The sequence below is a fragment of the Spermophilus citellus genome (assembly GCF_964194105.1).
Source record: "Spermophilus citellus genome assembly, chromosome: 10".
NCBI classification, from domain to species: Eukaryota; Metazoa; Chordata; class Mammalia; order Rodentia; family Sciuridae; genus Spermophilus; species Spermophilus citellus.
Genome location: NC_138197.1, coordinates 65124823 through 65141518, shown reverse-complemented (window position 1 = coordinate 65141518; position 16696 = coordinate 65124823).

Sequence of the window (16696 nt, the reverse complement as noted above, 5' to 3'; positions counted from 1 at the left end):
GCCTCAAAATTCCTTAACAGGACACCCATAGCACAAGAGTTAATAACAAGAATCAACAAATGGGACTTTCTTAAACTGAAAAGTTTTTTCTCAGCAAGAGAAACAATAAGAGAGGTAAATAGGGAGCCCACATCATGGGAACAAATTTTTACTCCTCACACTTCAGATAGAGCCCTAATATCCAGAGTATACAAAGAACTCAAAAAATTAGACAATAAGAAAACAAACAACCCAATCAACAAATGGGCCAAGGACATGAACAAACACTTCACAGAGGAGGACACACAATCAATCAACAAGTACATGAAAAAATGCTCACCATCTCTAGCAGTCAAGGAAATGCAAATCAAAACCACCCTAAGATACCACCTCACCCCAGTAAGATTGGCAGCCATCACGAAGTCAAACAACAACGAGTGCTGGCGAGGATGTGGGGAAAAGTGTACTCTTGTACACTGCTGGTGGGACTGCAAACGGGTGCGGCCAATTTGGAAAGCTGTATGGAGATTCCTGGGAAAGCTGGGAATGGAACCACCATTTGACCCAGCTATTGCCCTTCTCGGACTATTTCCTGAAAACCTTAAAAGAGCACACTACAGGGATACTGCCACATCGATGTTCATAGCAGCACAATTCACAATTGCTAGACTGTGGAATCAACCTAGATGCCCTTCAATAGATGAATGGATAAAAAAAAATGTGGCATTTATACACCATGGAGTATTACGCAGCACTAAAAAATGACAAAATCACGGAATTTGCAGGGAAATGGATGGCACTAGAGCAGATTATGCTTAGTGAAGCTAGCCAATCCCTAAAAAACAAATACCAAATGTCTTCTTTGATATAATGAGAGCAACTAAGAACAGAACAGGGAGGAAGAGCAGGAAGAAAAGTTTAACATTAAACAGAGACATGAGGTGGGAGGGAAAGGGAGAAAAAAAAGGAAATCACATGGAAATGGAGGGAGACCCTCTTTGTTATACAAAATTATATATAAGAGGTTATGAGGGGAATGGGATAACAAACATGGAGGGAAATGAATTACAGTAGATGGGGTAGAGAGAGAAGATGGGAGGGGAGGGGAGGGGGGATAGTAGAGGATAGGAAAGGTAGCAGAATACAACAGTCACTAATATGGCAGTATGTAAAAATGTGATGTGTAACCGATGTGATTCTGCAATCTGTATTTGGGGTAAAAATGGGAGTTCATAACCCACTTGATTCTAATGTATGAAATATGATTTGTCAAGAGCTTTGTAATGTTGTGAACATCCAATAAATAAAAAAAAAAAACATAATCGTTATCATCTCAATGGCTTGCTGGCATCACTTTTCAACCAAAAATGCCATGCGTCATTCCTACTTGGCTATGGCTCTCAGCAATTAATATTTTCTAATTAACAAATACTTAGATTATTCAGTTTTTAAGATACCTAAAATAATTATTTGCATTCCTTGACATCAAAAATAAAATGTTATTTCACACATTTCCTATTTTGTAAAAGGACTATCTCTTGATTTACCTGACACTGTTTCTTAGAAGCAGAAGATAGTTCAAACCAGCTTAAATACCAATTCATTTTTCCATACAAAATGAAAAAAATTAGATTTGTTTCATGAGATAAAAAAAGTTAGTTCTAACATTTTTGTGTATGTGCATGTGTATGCATGCAATATTGTATTAATATAACAAGCACTTAAATTACTTTTGGCAAAAACAAATATTTAAAAGGTTGTTAGCCAGGTGGACACCTGTAATCCTTGTAACTTGAGAGACTGAGGCAGAAGCACTGCAAGTTCAAGTCCAGCCTGAGAAAATTAGCAAGACACTGTCTCAAAATAAAAAATAGAAAGAACTGAGAATGTGATTCAGTGGTAAAGCTCTGTGTCCAATCCTTGATACAAAAAAAAAGTTGCCTATGAAATAACAATGTCACAAAAATGTCTAATTGAATGTAAATGTCATTTACATATAACATCTTATTTTTTACTTTTGCAAAATATTGCATTCAAGGTCATTGTCATGCTTGTTGATGTTTTAGATTCAATGTTATTTAATATAGCATTGTCACATTTTTCTGATTTTTTAACAAGGTTAGAAAAGGACCAATGTCAGTTACTTTTTTTTTAAAAACAGGGCTGATAATTTCCATTTTGCTAATAGCCCTTATAGGGTCTTTCTCTGGAAGTCATACTGTGGAGTTAACTGATACCTATCATAATTTCACTTAAGTTTGATGTACTCTAATTGTTTGGAGCAGATGACTTTAAGTTACCTACATAGGTCACTATTATCTGATGGTCCAGGAAGTTGGTGATTGGGAAATTGTCTTGCTTCTTTCTTGAATCTGAATCTAAATTTTCAATGTTGCCCTTTCATCTTATTTCTGCATTTTTATTATTATTTTGGTGAAGAAAGAGTATTTCACAGGCTGCTACTGCAGTCATCACTAAAAGCCAGAAGTCTGGTACTTTTTCACTTAACCATAAAAATGCCAAATACACATTTTAGCAAATTTGGACAATATCACAAAGAGAAAGTAGAACATAAAAAAGAGTCATCTGTTATCTAGATAAACACTAATACTACATATGTTTTCTTTGAAGTTCCCCCCCCACACGTCCATAAATAATGCTGAACTCTACATTACTTAAGGCATTTAGAACAACTTAGTTTTAGATCCTCTGAAAGTTGATATTTGGAAATTTGAAATCATGTATTTTCTAAAGTAACTTATACAGGTATTGGTATTTCAGGCCCCACAACAAATAAAAGTAGATGCTGAATATTACCCTTGGAGTTTAGTTATTGTTACTTCATTGAACTGGCAATAATAATGTTGACTGGATTTGATAAAAAAAGCTAAAAATTTGAGTTGAATAAAAAGATCAAGATAGACTACAATGTGGACTATTAGTTCCTAAACTTTTTTCTCCTTTCAATCTCCTTCTTGTCTTTTTTTCTCTTCTTTTTTTTCCCTATTTCCCTCTGTTTGTCTGTTGGTAGAGAAGATACTTGGTATCTAAAAATATCAGCTCCTACCAGTATAATGTCACACTCTTGCTTGAAGGAGGACGGTGCTGTCGTCATTGAGTCTTTAAAAGAAATTTTCTTTTTTTCCTGAGATGGAGAGTATTTTAGGAATAGCAGTCATGAAATCCAACACTTGGATTTGTATACTTTTCTTAGTAGTTTGGAATCTTACTTATGCAGGTGGATAGATGGTGAGGTAAGCCTAAACTGATCTGGAGATAAACCCAGAGATTCAGCCTCTGCTGCATACAGCAGTACCCCTGTACTGCACCCCTATGTAGACTGGAGAAGACACATGGGCCTTGGACTCAGTATAACCTAAATTCTGCTTAATCTTTGATAGGTATTTAGACCATTCCATATTTTTAAAATGAGGGGAAGCACCCACACTTATTCAGGAGGCCTTTGCATGAAAGTGTTTTTCGATTGACGCTGCAGGTTACTCCTTCACTGCTCAGTCTGCCGCATACTCTCCATGGCACAGCTCCTAATGCCACACTCTCCAAAGCCTAAGAAATCCATCTTTATGACCAATTACCCAGTGATTTACTTATTCTTTCATTGATCTGGTTGATATATGATAGGAGGCTAAAAGGTGATACCTGAGCTCTGGAATTCCCAATTCACAAAGAAGCACTATATTACCTAATTATGTCTCTTTCTATGTGATGTGGCATGATTAATGTCTGCCTGAACTTTCTAAGCAGCAGCCCAACCCAGGAGTTTGTCTTTGTCATGAGCGTCATGATGTCTTTATTTTATTGCCCTTTGTCTTATAGTTTGTCAATGGAAGAATACCAAGAATGAGGCACATGGATTTGATTCTCTATCCAAAAATATCAACTCCTACCAGGCAGTTGCTGACATGCAAAGGTCATCATTGAAATATTTTTATTAGGCATTGGAATCCTAGCAACACCATTTACTAGTTTGGGAAATTGGGCAAGCAATTGTAACTAAATTAGACTCAATTTCCCTCTAAGCTCGAGGTGTGAGGAGTTAAATACATCCCCAGTTCTTCCTTTGTACATTCCCCATTCTACTAAGGGAAAATTCTCTGTTAAAATGCTAATACTTTTGATTTGCCAGTTCCAATATTCTAACTAGGCATTAAATTTTAGGGCCAATGAATTTCTCAGAGCCATTTATTGGGAGGCAATGTTACATAGTGGTTAAGAGCATCAGGCTTTATCTCTTTAATTATTACCTATTTAATTATTTCTTTCCATTCCATGGCCACTCTTGTGCTTACTACTGCCATAATCTCCAAAATCTCTTTTCACCTTTTCCTGAGTCTTTCCAATATATATTCTTCATAGGAACCAGAGAAGTTTAAAAAGTTAAAAAAAAATTTAAAAATTTAAAAAGACCTATCTGGTAATTTTAATGTCCACTTATTTTTCTGATAGTTCAATGTTTTTTGACACCCCCAATTTCCCTCGAATATTTATTCTTTTATCTTCATTCTAATCAAGCAGATGATTGTTTATTATTCTCTGGCTCAGGGAAGGGAGGTAGCAGGAAGGAAAGAAAAATATTCTTACAAGTTTGATTTTTAAAAGTCCATTATTATAAAGAAAATTTTTCTAGTGCTTCAAACAACAAGAAAGAGAATAAAGAAGCATAAAGCAGAGAAGGGCTTTCTCTCTCTTTTAGAAACAATTATCTGGGGTAGGGAAGGAATAGACCAGGAAGACCTATTAAGATCAGAGATCCTATCTCTCATTTTACATGGCATAACCCAGGGAACTTATGAATAGAATGGTATAGTTAATGTGTCCCAAGTAAGGGTGTTTTTTTTTTGTTAATATAAAGGCTAATCCATGTGGTTAACCTGTAGAAATATTTCAAACATTCCAGCCAATTCTTGTCTCAGGGGGGTGATGGAAATAGGGAGGCACAGCAGACTTGAGTAAAGCTGCAGGTTCAAGGGACAACCAATAGCCTTAACACTTTTCCAATACCTGTTTAACACAGATTTTGACCACTATCCTTGGCACTTTTATGCCAAAGTTGGATTTTGATCAATGTCCCTACTTAGAAATCACAGAAGCCCATAAACTATTACATCTAAGTGGTAACCTGTTATCAGGTCCCCTCTTGGCTATTGAGAGCTCTGCTTCTTTTTTTTTTTTTTTTTTAATTTTTTATTGATTATTTAAAGCATTACATAGCTCATGATATATCATCTTTCATACATTAGACTCAAATTGTGTTTTGAACTCCCATTTTCACCCCAAATATAGATTGCAGAATCACATCTGTTACATATTCACATTTTTACATAATGCCATATTAGTGTCTGTTGTATTCTGCTACCTTTCCTAACCCCTACTATCCCCCCTCCCCTCCCCTCCCCTCCCATCTTCCCTCTCTATCTCCCCTGCTGTTGTTCAATTCTCTCCCTTTTTTTCCCTCCCCCTTGCCCCTCATAGCCTCTTATAATTTTATGTATCCTTGAAGGTCTCCTACCATTTCCATATGCTTTCCCTTCTCTCTCCGTTTCTCTCCCCCCATTCGTCTTTGTTTACTGTAGTCTTTTCCACATGCTCTTCCTTCCTGTTCTGTTCTTAGTTGTTCTCTTTATATCAAAGCAGACATTTGGCATTTGTTTTTTAGGGCTTGGCTAGCTTCACTTAGCATAATCTGCTCTAATGCCATCCATTTCCCTGCAAATTCTATGATTTTGTCATTTCTTAGTGCTGCATAATATTCCATTGTGTATAGATGCCACATTTTTGCCCTTCAATAGATGAATGGATAAAGAAAATGTGGCATCTATACACAATGGAATATTATGCTTCTTTTTTTTAACATTTATTTTTTTAGTTGTAGATAGACACAATACTTTTATTTTATTTTTATTTGGTGCTGAGGATCAAGCCCAGTGCCTCACATGTGCTAGGCCAACGCTGTATCACTGAATCACAATCCCAGTACCTCTACTTCTTTTCATCACTTAAAATAATCTTATTCTTTTCGTGCTTGCCTTCTGTTGTTGTCTGGATTTGCGAGACAAGAACCCAGAGAGAAATTGGCAGTGAGCTGCTAGGGTCTGCCATTATGAGCTGCAATCTGCCACCCAACAGTAGTAGAGAAGAATTTGGCTTTGCTGGCTGCGACCCTTGGAGATGGTGCTAGCAGGCATCTCCTGCTGTGATTATCTGCTAACACTAAAAAGAGCTATCTCAGCTGGCTATCTCAGCTGATGATGCCTGCAGTTTATTCCTACCCTGCCCACCAGCAGAAGCAGAGAAACTAGTTTCATCTCAAACTCTGATTTCACTTACACCTCAAAGAAACAAGGTGTCCACCAATCTAGGTAGCTATTCTTGTGTCCTAGCCTAGTACATAAGTGGGCAAAAGTTCCTATTTCCTTATGAATGGCATAAAATTAGCAGTGTCTGTACACTGGTTGGTCCCATGTAGACAGGAATAAGGGAGAATGATGTGGCAGTAATTTCCCTAAAGGATAATCCTGGAAAAGGGAAAATGAAGAAGGTGATGACTGAACAGTCAAGATTCATTGAAATTAATTTCTCATATCCAAGGAAAGGAATTGAGTTTTTTTTCTTCTTTTTTTAAATAATGAGTCCTCCATAATTTTTATTTGAATTAGAAACAAGAGTAATGAGAGTTACCATGTGTATGCATTGTAACAAGGACTTTAAGTACATTCTTTCATTTAATTCTCACAACAACCCTAAAAGGGAGCGATTACCATCATCTTCACCCTGTATACAAGAAGACTAATGGGGGGATCCAAGATGGTGGGCCAGAAGGAGGCAGCATTCTGTGTTGCTCCGTGACCCAGGTCTCAACTAGTGGGAATACTGCATCTCTGGGACTGATAGAGGACCCATCCACAGCTGCTCCCATGTAGGAATCACGGCTGCCGTGCTACGCAGGGCCTTGGGATTCAGTGTTAGAAAAGGACTCCCGACTCCTGACCACTCACCCATGCAGGTCTCGCAGGTACCTCAGTGGGACCACCTGCTTCAGCACTGGTGCAGAATTCCCAGATGCTGCTTCCACTCAGGACTCTCAGCCACTACCCACACTTAGGAACTCTGGCCGCCACTCCTGTGTGGACCCCCATCTACCAATGCTGGGCTCCTCTTGTGGCTTCCATCTTAGGACTCATCAGCTACTGCTATATTCTCCTACACATGGTAGCCTGCCTGCACCCCGGGGGTTATCACATGGGCTCTGAAAACAGCTGACAGCCAAAATACTGCACGCCAGAGAGCTCATCTCTGAACACATCACCCAGCTTCCCCCACCTGATCTGACACCCTATCACTGAAAGCAGCCGCCTCCACCTTGGGTCATCTCCATAACCATCTTTAGTGGGGGCAACTACCAGTTTGGAACACTGGATAGCCAGGTACCATAGTTTCTAATTCCCCCAATCCCCAGTGGTCACTAACTCTTGGCATAGTGACTGCCCAAAAGAAAACAACCTTCCATGGCAGGTGTGCAGCCATTAGAGTGCAACACCCAAGACCGCTGGAGAGAAAGGTTCCTGATTAGGAAGTATAAAGCGGGTGGTGGAGGGAGATACACTGTAGAGACTAAATTAGAGGCCATGACTGTGAGGTCTATAGACGAGATTAGGATATACAACCCAGAGCCCACATCACAGGCACAGGCCCCAACGGAGATCCTTGAGGTGCAGTCTCCCATCATGACAAGCATGTACCATATCCCACTTCCAGGTGCCCTGCACCCAAGACTGATCCTCACATCCTGGTAACCCCCACCATCTGAGGGCTGAAATACCAGCTAAGAACAGACAACCCCACCAATTGGATGAGAAGAGAGGAAGGAAAGATATTGATCTCCATCCAAAACAATCCTTGTTTCTTCCTTTGAGTTTTTTTTGTTCCTCCTGCCTTCCTATTCTCCCACACCACTCACATCTCCAATATATGTGAAACCAAGTACTTTGCACGAATTAGTGTACTGAGGAATGGTATATCTCAATAGTATATTATAGTTGTATTGTATATTCTTTTTACTTTTTCTCCTACTTTTACTTATTTACATTTTTTATTTTTGTTAATATTTATTTGTGTTTGTTTTACATACTCTACTGTCTCCCCACTTACTTGTCTACCCCAAATTACATCCTCTCTCTTCTCCTGCTACTAACCATCTTCTTCAGATTTCTCTTTCATACTTTTTAAGATATAATAACTCTATATCCTCACATCCTACCTCCTCAGCATATCATCCTACACCTCACTCCTGGTTCTTTGTCCACCATCAGAAATGTGAGCCCATTTGCAAACCTACTGTTTATATTGTAGATAATAATTGAATTCACAATTTCTGTATATTGTGACCAAGCTGTAAACATTTTAATAGCCATTATTAGATTTAAGGTTGTATACTGTATGTATCAGCATCTGTTAACATTGTCCTTCCTCTCAAAGGAGAGGTATTGGAACCCTGCAGGGACACTATAAGTCTAAAGGGTAAAACAATAATGCCTCAGGTCCACAGTGCAAGAGGGGAAGACACATGAACAACATGAAAAGACAAGGGAAGAAAGTTCCCCAAACAAATTAAGATACTACATTATTAGAATCCATGGCCAGCACATCAGATGAAATTACACAGAAGGAGTTCAGGATGTACACAATTAAAATGTTCTGTGAATGAAAGGATGATATAAGAGAGCAAATACAGCAGCAAAAGATCATCTCGATAAAGAGCTAAATAAGCAAATACAGGAAGCAAAAGATTACTTCAATAGGGAGATAGGGGTTCTAAAACAAACAAACAAACAAACAAACAGAAATCCTTGAAGTGAAAGAAACAATAAACCAAATTAAAAGTACAATTCAAAGCATCAAACAGACTAGACCACTTGGAAGATAGGACCTCAGACAATGAAGACGAAATATACACTCTTGAAAAGAATATAGACCACACAGTGAAGATGGTAAGAAAAGATGAACAAAACATTCAAGAAATATGGGTAGCATAAAAAGACAAAATTTAAAATGCCTTCCTCTATTTGGATAGAGGAAGGCATAGAGTTCAAACCAAAGGAATGAACAACCTATTCAATGAAATAATATCAGAACACTTCCCAAACATAAAGAATGAATTAGAAAACCAAATACAAGAGGCTTACAGGATGTCAAATGTACAAAATCATACAGATCCACACCAAGGCACATTATAATGAAAATGCCTAGCATACAGAATAAGGAGAGAATTTTAAAAGCCACGAGAGAAAGGAATCAGATTACATACAGGGGGAGACCAATTAGCTTATGTGTAGAGTTTTCAACCCAGACCCCGAAAGCTAGAATATCCTTGAACAACATATATCAAGCTCTAAAAGAAAATGGATACCAACCAAGAATCTTATATTCAGCAAAATTAAGCTTTAGATTTGATGATGAAATACAAACCTTCCATGATAAACAAAAATTAAAAGAATTTACAACTAGAAAGCCTGCACTACAGAAGGTTCTCAGCAAAATATTCCATGAAGAGAAAATGAAAAACAACAATGAAAATCAGCAGAGGGAGGTATTACACTAAAGGAAAAACTAATCAAAGGAGAAACCAGGTTAAGTTGAATACCAAAAATAAACAAAAATGACGGGAAAATACAAATCATGTCTCAATAATAACCCTGAATGTTAATGGCCTAAACTCACCAATCAAAAGACATAGACTAGCAGATAGGATTAAAAAAAGATCCAACAATATGCTCCCATCAAGAGACTCATCTAATAGGAAAAGACATCTACAGACTGAAGGTGAAAGTTTGGGGAAAATAATATCACTCACGTGGACTGCAGAAGCAAGTAGGGGTTTCCATCCTTATATCAAATGAAGTAGATTTCAAGCTAAAGTTAATCAAATGGGATAAAGAAGGTCATTTAATACTGCTCAAGGGGATCATACACCAAAAAGACATAACAATTACAAATATATATGCCCTAAACAATGGAACATCTATATTTATCAAACAAACTCTTCTCAAGTTCATGGGTCAAATAGACCACAACACAATAATTCTGGGTGATTTTAACAATCCTCTTTCACCCCTGGATAGATCTTCCAAACAAAAGCTGAACAAAGAAACTATAGAACTCAATAATACAATCAATAACTTAGACTTTATTGACATATATAGAATATTTTATCCTTCAATGAGTGAATACACTTTCTTCTCAGCAGTACCTGGATCCTTCTCTAACATAGACCAAATATTATGCCACAAAGCAACTCTTCGAAAATACAAAAAAGTAGAGACACTACCCTACATTCTATCAGGTCATAATGGAATGAAATAAGAAATCAGTGATAAAATAAGAAATAAAAGCCACTCCAACACCTAGAGACTAAATAATATGCTACTGAATGGACAATGGGTTGCCAAAGACATCAAAGATGAGATTAAAAATTCTTAGAAGTAAATGAGAACACTGATACAACATATCAAAATCTCTGGGACACTATGAAGGCAGTGCTAAGAGGAAAGTTCATTGCATGAAGTTCATTCTGTAAGAGAAGAAAAAATCAATAAATAAATGACCTAAAACTACATCTCAAAGCCCTAGAAAAAGAAGAACAAATCTACACCAAAAGCAGTGAAAGACAGGAAATAATTAAAATCAGAGATGAAATCAATGAAATTTAAACAAAAGAAACAATTGAATAAATTGACAAAACAAAAAGTTGGTTCTTTGAAAAAGTAAATAACATTGACAAACCCTTAGCCTTGCTAACAAAGAGAAGGAAAGAGAGAAAAGTATCAACATCAATAACGAAAAATGAAATATCACAATAGACACTACAGAAATACAGAAGATAATTAGAAATTACTTTGAAAACTTGTACTCCAATAAAATAGAAAATATTGAAGTCATTGACAAATTTCTAGAGTCATGTAATTTGCTCAAATTGAATCAGGATGATATACACAAATTAAACAGATCAATTTCAAGCAATGAAATAGAAGATGCCATCAGAAGCCTACCAACCAAGAAGAGCCCAGGACTGGATGAATACACAGCTGTGTTCTACAAGACATTTAAAAAAGAACTAATACCAATTTATTTCAGGAAATAGAAAAAGAGAGAGCACTTCTAAGCTCATTCTATGAGGCCAATATTACCCTGATTCCAAAACCAGGCAAAGACCCATCAAAGGAAAAAAAAAAAACCCTTCAGATCAATATCTCTAATGAGCATAGAGATAAAATTCTGGCAAATTAAATACAAAAAACATATCAAAAAGATAGTGCACCACAATCAAGTGGGGCTTTTTCCCCAGGGATGCAAGGTTGGTTCAACATACACAAATCAATAAATGTAATTCATCACATCAATAGACTTAAAGATAAGAATCATATGATCAAATGAATAGATATAAAAAGAGCATTCAACAAAGTACAGTGCCTCTTCATGTTCAAAACAACACTAGAAAAACTGGTGATAACAAGAACATATCTCAACATTGTAAAAGCTATCTATGCTAAGCCCCTGGCCAACATCATTTTGAATGATGAAAAAGTGAAAGCATTCTCTCTAAAAACTGGGACAAGACAGGGATGCCCTCTTTCATCACTCCTATTTAACACAGTTCTTGAAACAATGGCCAGAGCAATTAGACAGGTGAAAGGTATATGGATAGGAAGAGAAGAACTCAAATTAGCACTATTTGCTGATGATATGATTCTACACCTTGAAGACCCAAAAAATTTCACCAGAAGACTTCTAGGATTAGTAAATGAATTCAGCAAAGTAACAGGATATAAAATCAACATGCATAAATCAAAGGCATTTCTGTATATCAGTGACAAAGCCTCGGAAAGGGAAATGAAGAAAACTACTCCATTTACAATAGCCTCAAAAAAATAAATAAAATAAAATACTTGGGAATCAACTTAATAAAAGAGATGAAAGACCTCTACAATGAAAACTACAAAACACTAAAGAAAGAAATCAAAGAGACCTTAGAATATGGAAAGTTCTACCTTGCTCTTGGATAGGCAGAATTAATATTGTCAAAATGGCTATACTACCAAAAGCACTCTACAGATTTAATGCAATTCCAACCAAAATTGCAATGCCATTCATCATAGAAATGGGAAAAATCAGTCATGAAAATCATCTGGAAAAATAAGTGACCCAGAATAGCTAAAGCAATCCTTAGCAAGAAGAATGAAGCAGGTGGCATCACTATACCAGACCTTAAACTATACTACAAAGCAATAGTAACAAAAACAGCATGGTATTGGCACCAAAATAGACCTGTAGGAAAATGGTACAGAATAGAGAACACAGAGACAACTCCACATTATTACAATTATGTTAGACAAAGGTGCCAAAAACATACATTGGAGAAAAGATAGCTTCTTCAACAAGTGGTGCTAGAAAAACTGGAAGTCCACATGTAACAAAATGAAATTAAACACCTCTCTCTCACCATGCACAAAACTCAACTCAAAGTAGATCAAGTACCTAGGAATTAAACCAGAGACCTTGAGCCTAATGGAAGAAAATGTAGGCCCAAATCTCCATCATTTCAGATTAGGCCCGACTTCCTTAATAAGACTCCTATAGTGCAAGAATTAAAACCAAGAATCAATAAATGAGATGGATTCAAATTAAAAAGCTTCTTACTAGCCAAGAAATAACCTGTGAGGTGAATAGAGAGCCTATAGAATGGGAGCAAATCTTTACCACAAGCACATCAGATAAAGCACTAATCTCTAGGATCTATAAAGAACTCAAAAATCTAAACTCCAAAAAAACGAATAATCCAATCAATAAATGGGCCAAGGAACTGAACAGACACTTCTCAGAAGAAGATATACAATCAATCAACAAATGTATGAAAAAATGTTCAACATCTCTAGCAGTTAGAGATGCAAATCAAAACTACTCTAAGATTTTGTCTCACTCCAGTCAGAATGGCAGCTATTAAGAATACAAACAAGAATAAGTGTTGGCAAGGATGTGGGGGAAAAGGCACACTCATACATTGCTGGTGGGACTGCAAGTTGTTGCAGCCAATATGGAAAGCAGTGTGGAGATTCCTTGGAAAACTTAGAATGAAACCACCATCTTTTGACCCAGCTATCCCTCTCCTTGGTCTATACCCAAACGACTTAAAAACAGCATACTACAGGGACATAGCTACATCACTATTTATAGCAGCACAGTTCACAATAGCTAAACTGTGGAAGCAACCTAGATGAATGGATAAAGAAAATGCAGATACACACACACACACACACACACACACAATGGAATATTATTCAGCATTAAAAGAGAATGAAATCATGGCATTTTCAGGTAAATGGATGGTGTTGGAGAAGATAATGCTAAGTGAAGTTAGCCAATCCCCCCAAACAAAATGCCAAAGGTTTTCTCTGATATAAGTATGTTGATTCATGATAGGATTGGGGATGGGAGCACTGGAGCATTAGATGAACACTAGACAGGTCAAAGGGGTGAGAGGGGAAGAGATGGGGGTTGGGAGTAGGAAAGACAGTGGAATGAGATGGACATCATTACCCTAAGTACATGTATGAAGGCATCAATGGTGTAACTCTACTTTGTATACAACCAGATATATAAAAAATTTTGCTTTATATGTGTAATATGAATTGTAATGCATTCTGCTGTCATATATAACAAATTACAATAAATAAAAAATTTTTAACAAGACCGATGTCTGGGAATTTTTGGACACTTTGGTCTTCTCATGAGACCATAAGATTTCCAGAGCAGGGATCAGAATAAAAGTTTCTATCCTTCCTTGTATATAAGAACATTCAATGAATTATGACAAGGAGATTTTTTTTTAAGAATCATGCAAACCCACTAAATTGTTGGTAGGAAAAGGCAGCAATGTTTAAAGATCATTGATCTTTTGATCCAGTTTCTGAGTCTGGGACAAAAGTAGGGATGGGGGTAAAAAGCTGTGTGTGTGGGCAGGGAACCCATATATGTTGAGCTGAAAAAAATGGCTGAAGGAAGTTTGTTCAGGTCCAGGATCTTTATCCACAAAGCAGTGCTGGGCACTCCAGTGATCTCTGTGAGGTCATAGATGCCATCAGTCAGCAAAGAAAGCTGTGTGTGCTAAATCCAGGTCTGAATGATGACTGGCAGTCCCAGGAACTTGGTAAGTGTCTCTGATAAGAAAGCTCAGGCTCAGAGAGACTAGTCCTGTCACACTGCTGGGAGTGACAGACCAGCTCAGCACACCTGTTTTCTGGAACGTGCTTCCAGTCTCCTTCCCTCTTACTATGATCCCTTTCTTGGCTGACAGCTAAGGAGGGTGGCCTAAACAGGTGATGCCAGGTTCCTGAGGTGGCTCAGCTTACTCCACTCTCTCTTACTCAGTGGGGCTGCTCTATCCCAATCAGGCAGAATGCTAATCCTGAGCAGTCATAGTTCTCAGTTATTAATGGCAGTTTAAAAAAGTTGGCATATCTTGAGGAAACTTGGAGGAAACTTGAGCCTGTTCCCTCTATATGAACGTTGACATCTAGCTGTGAGAGGTTTTTTGGTTAATTTTTTTTCATCCCCAAACCCCCTTATTGTATGTTAACTTCCACATATCAGAGAAAACATTCAAACTTTGGGTTTTTTGAGGAGTGGCTTATTACACTTTTCATGGTATTCTCCAGATCCATCCATTTATCAGCAAATGTCATAAAGTCAGTCTTCTTAATGGCTGAGTAAAACTCCGTTGTGTATGTATACTACATTTTCTGAATCCATTTTTCTATTGATGGGCATCTGGGTTGATTCCATAATTTGGCTATTGTAAATTGTGCTTCTATAAACATTGATGTGGCTCTGTCACTGTTGTATGCTGATTTTAAATCCTTTGGATACATACTGAAGAATGGAATGGCTGGGTGAAATGGTGGATCCCTAGTTTTTGAGGAATCTCCATCTGCTTTCCAGAGTGTTTGCACCAATTTGCGGTTGCACCAACAATGTATGAGTGTACCCTTTTCCAACTGTTTCCTTGCCACCTGGAGACTGCATAATACATATCTGAGTAACGAATGTATAGGAGAAGAAATCAGGGGAGAAATAAAAAAATACTTAGAGGTAAATGAGAAAAGTGATACAACATATCAAAATCTCTAGGACACATAAAGGTGGTTCTAAGAGGAAAGTTCACAGCATTGAGGTCATATATTAAAAAACAGAAAGATACCAAACAAATAATCTAACATTACATCTCAAGGCCCTAGAAAAAGAAGAACAAACCAACATCAAAACACAACAACAGAAGCTGTGTTTCTACTTTAGTAATACAAGCAAATCATAGAAGGAATAGGGTTAAAAGACTTACTATTTTTAAAAAGTTCTTTATTTTCTCTTTTCTTTTAATACCAATCCTCAATCCAGAGATGCCCACTAAAACCCTCTCTTTTAACTATTTTTCTTCTTTATCTCCTCCTTTGTAAAATTTAAAAATAAATTTAAGAGTACAATTTGATGAGCATTGATAAATATATACACCAGGGGAACACCAGCATAATTATGACACAGTAATATCCTTTCCTCCCAGATAGTCCCTTATTCCCCTTTCCAATGAACTCCCACTTCTCACTCCCAACCTCAAGCAACCACTTGTCTGCTTTACATTTATGTAGAGTTTCATATAGCTTCATGCAGTATTTTGGATCTGATTTCCTTTGCTCAGCTGTATGAAATTTCAGGATTCACTCATATTGTTGAATATATTAGGAATTTCCTTTTATTGCTTTGCCACAATTTGTGTATCCTCTGTTAGTGACACCCAGGTAGTTTCTAGCTTGGACTATTTAAGAATGAAGTTGCTATGAACATCTATGTACAAAATTTTGCCAAGACAAATGTTTCAATGCTTCTTTAATAAATTCCTTAGGTATGGGCTTATTGAGTCATATGAGAAGTATACATTTAAGTTTATAGGAAACTGCTAAATTATTTTCTAAATGTACCATTTTACAGTCCCACGAGGAAGACATAAGAATCTTAGTTGCTCCATTTGCAACACTGGGACTTTTAACAAGTTTGAATCCTGTAAGTATTCATTTAGTCTTCTGTAAAATGGGGATAACCACAACAGCCCTATCAGGCATATATGCATTTGCATATATTAATATAAGTAATAATATGTTGAATTAAAAAGTTGAGACAATAGGATAAAACTGATTTTGCATACTGAAATGAGGGGCCACATCAAAATGCAGATTTTGAAACAAAAACCAGTGTTTCCTCTCTTTTATCCAGAGAAAGGGTTACCAATTGTTGCACCTTGCCTGGGATTGAGGGGTTTGCTGGGATGTGTTTCGGTGCTAAAACTGGGACAGTCTGGGCAAACTGGGAAGGTTCATCACCCTATTACCAATAAAAAGAGTGAAAACAGAGAGTGTTTCTTAAAAGGATTCCTAGGAGGGAAATTCTATCTGGTTGTTATTTCACTACTTCCCTTTTAAAGAGGCTAGATAGGGGTTGTAGTACCTTTATCTCAAACCAATGGAGGGAGGCTTAGGAGGACTACTGCAAGTGCTTGAGCTGTCTTCTGCACTTTGGGAGACCCAGGAACTGGATTGCCACCCAAGAGATCCTGAGTGCAGCAGAGACTACTTTGAGCTACTTTGTGGGAAAGTGA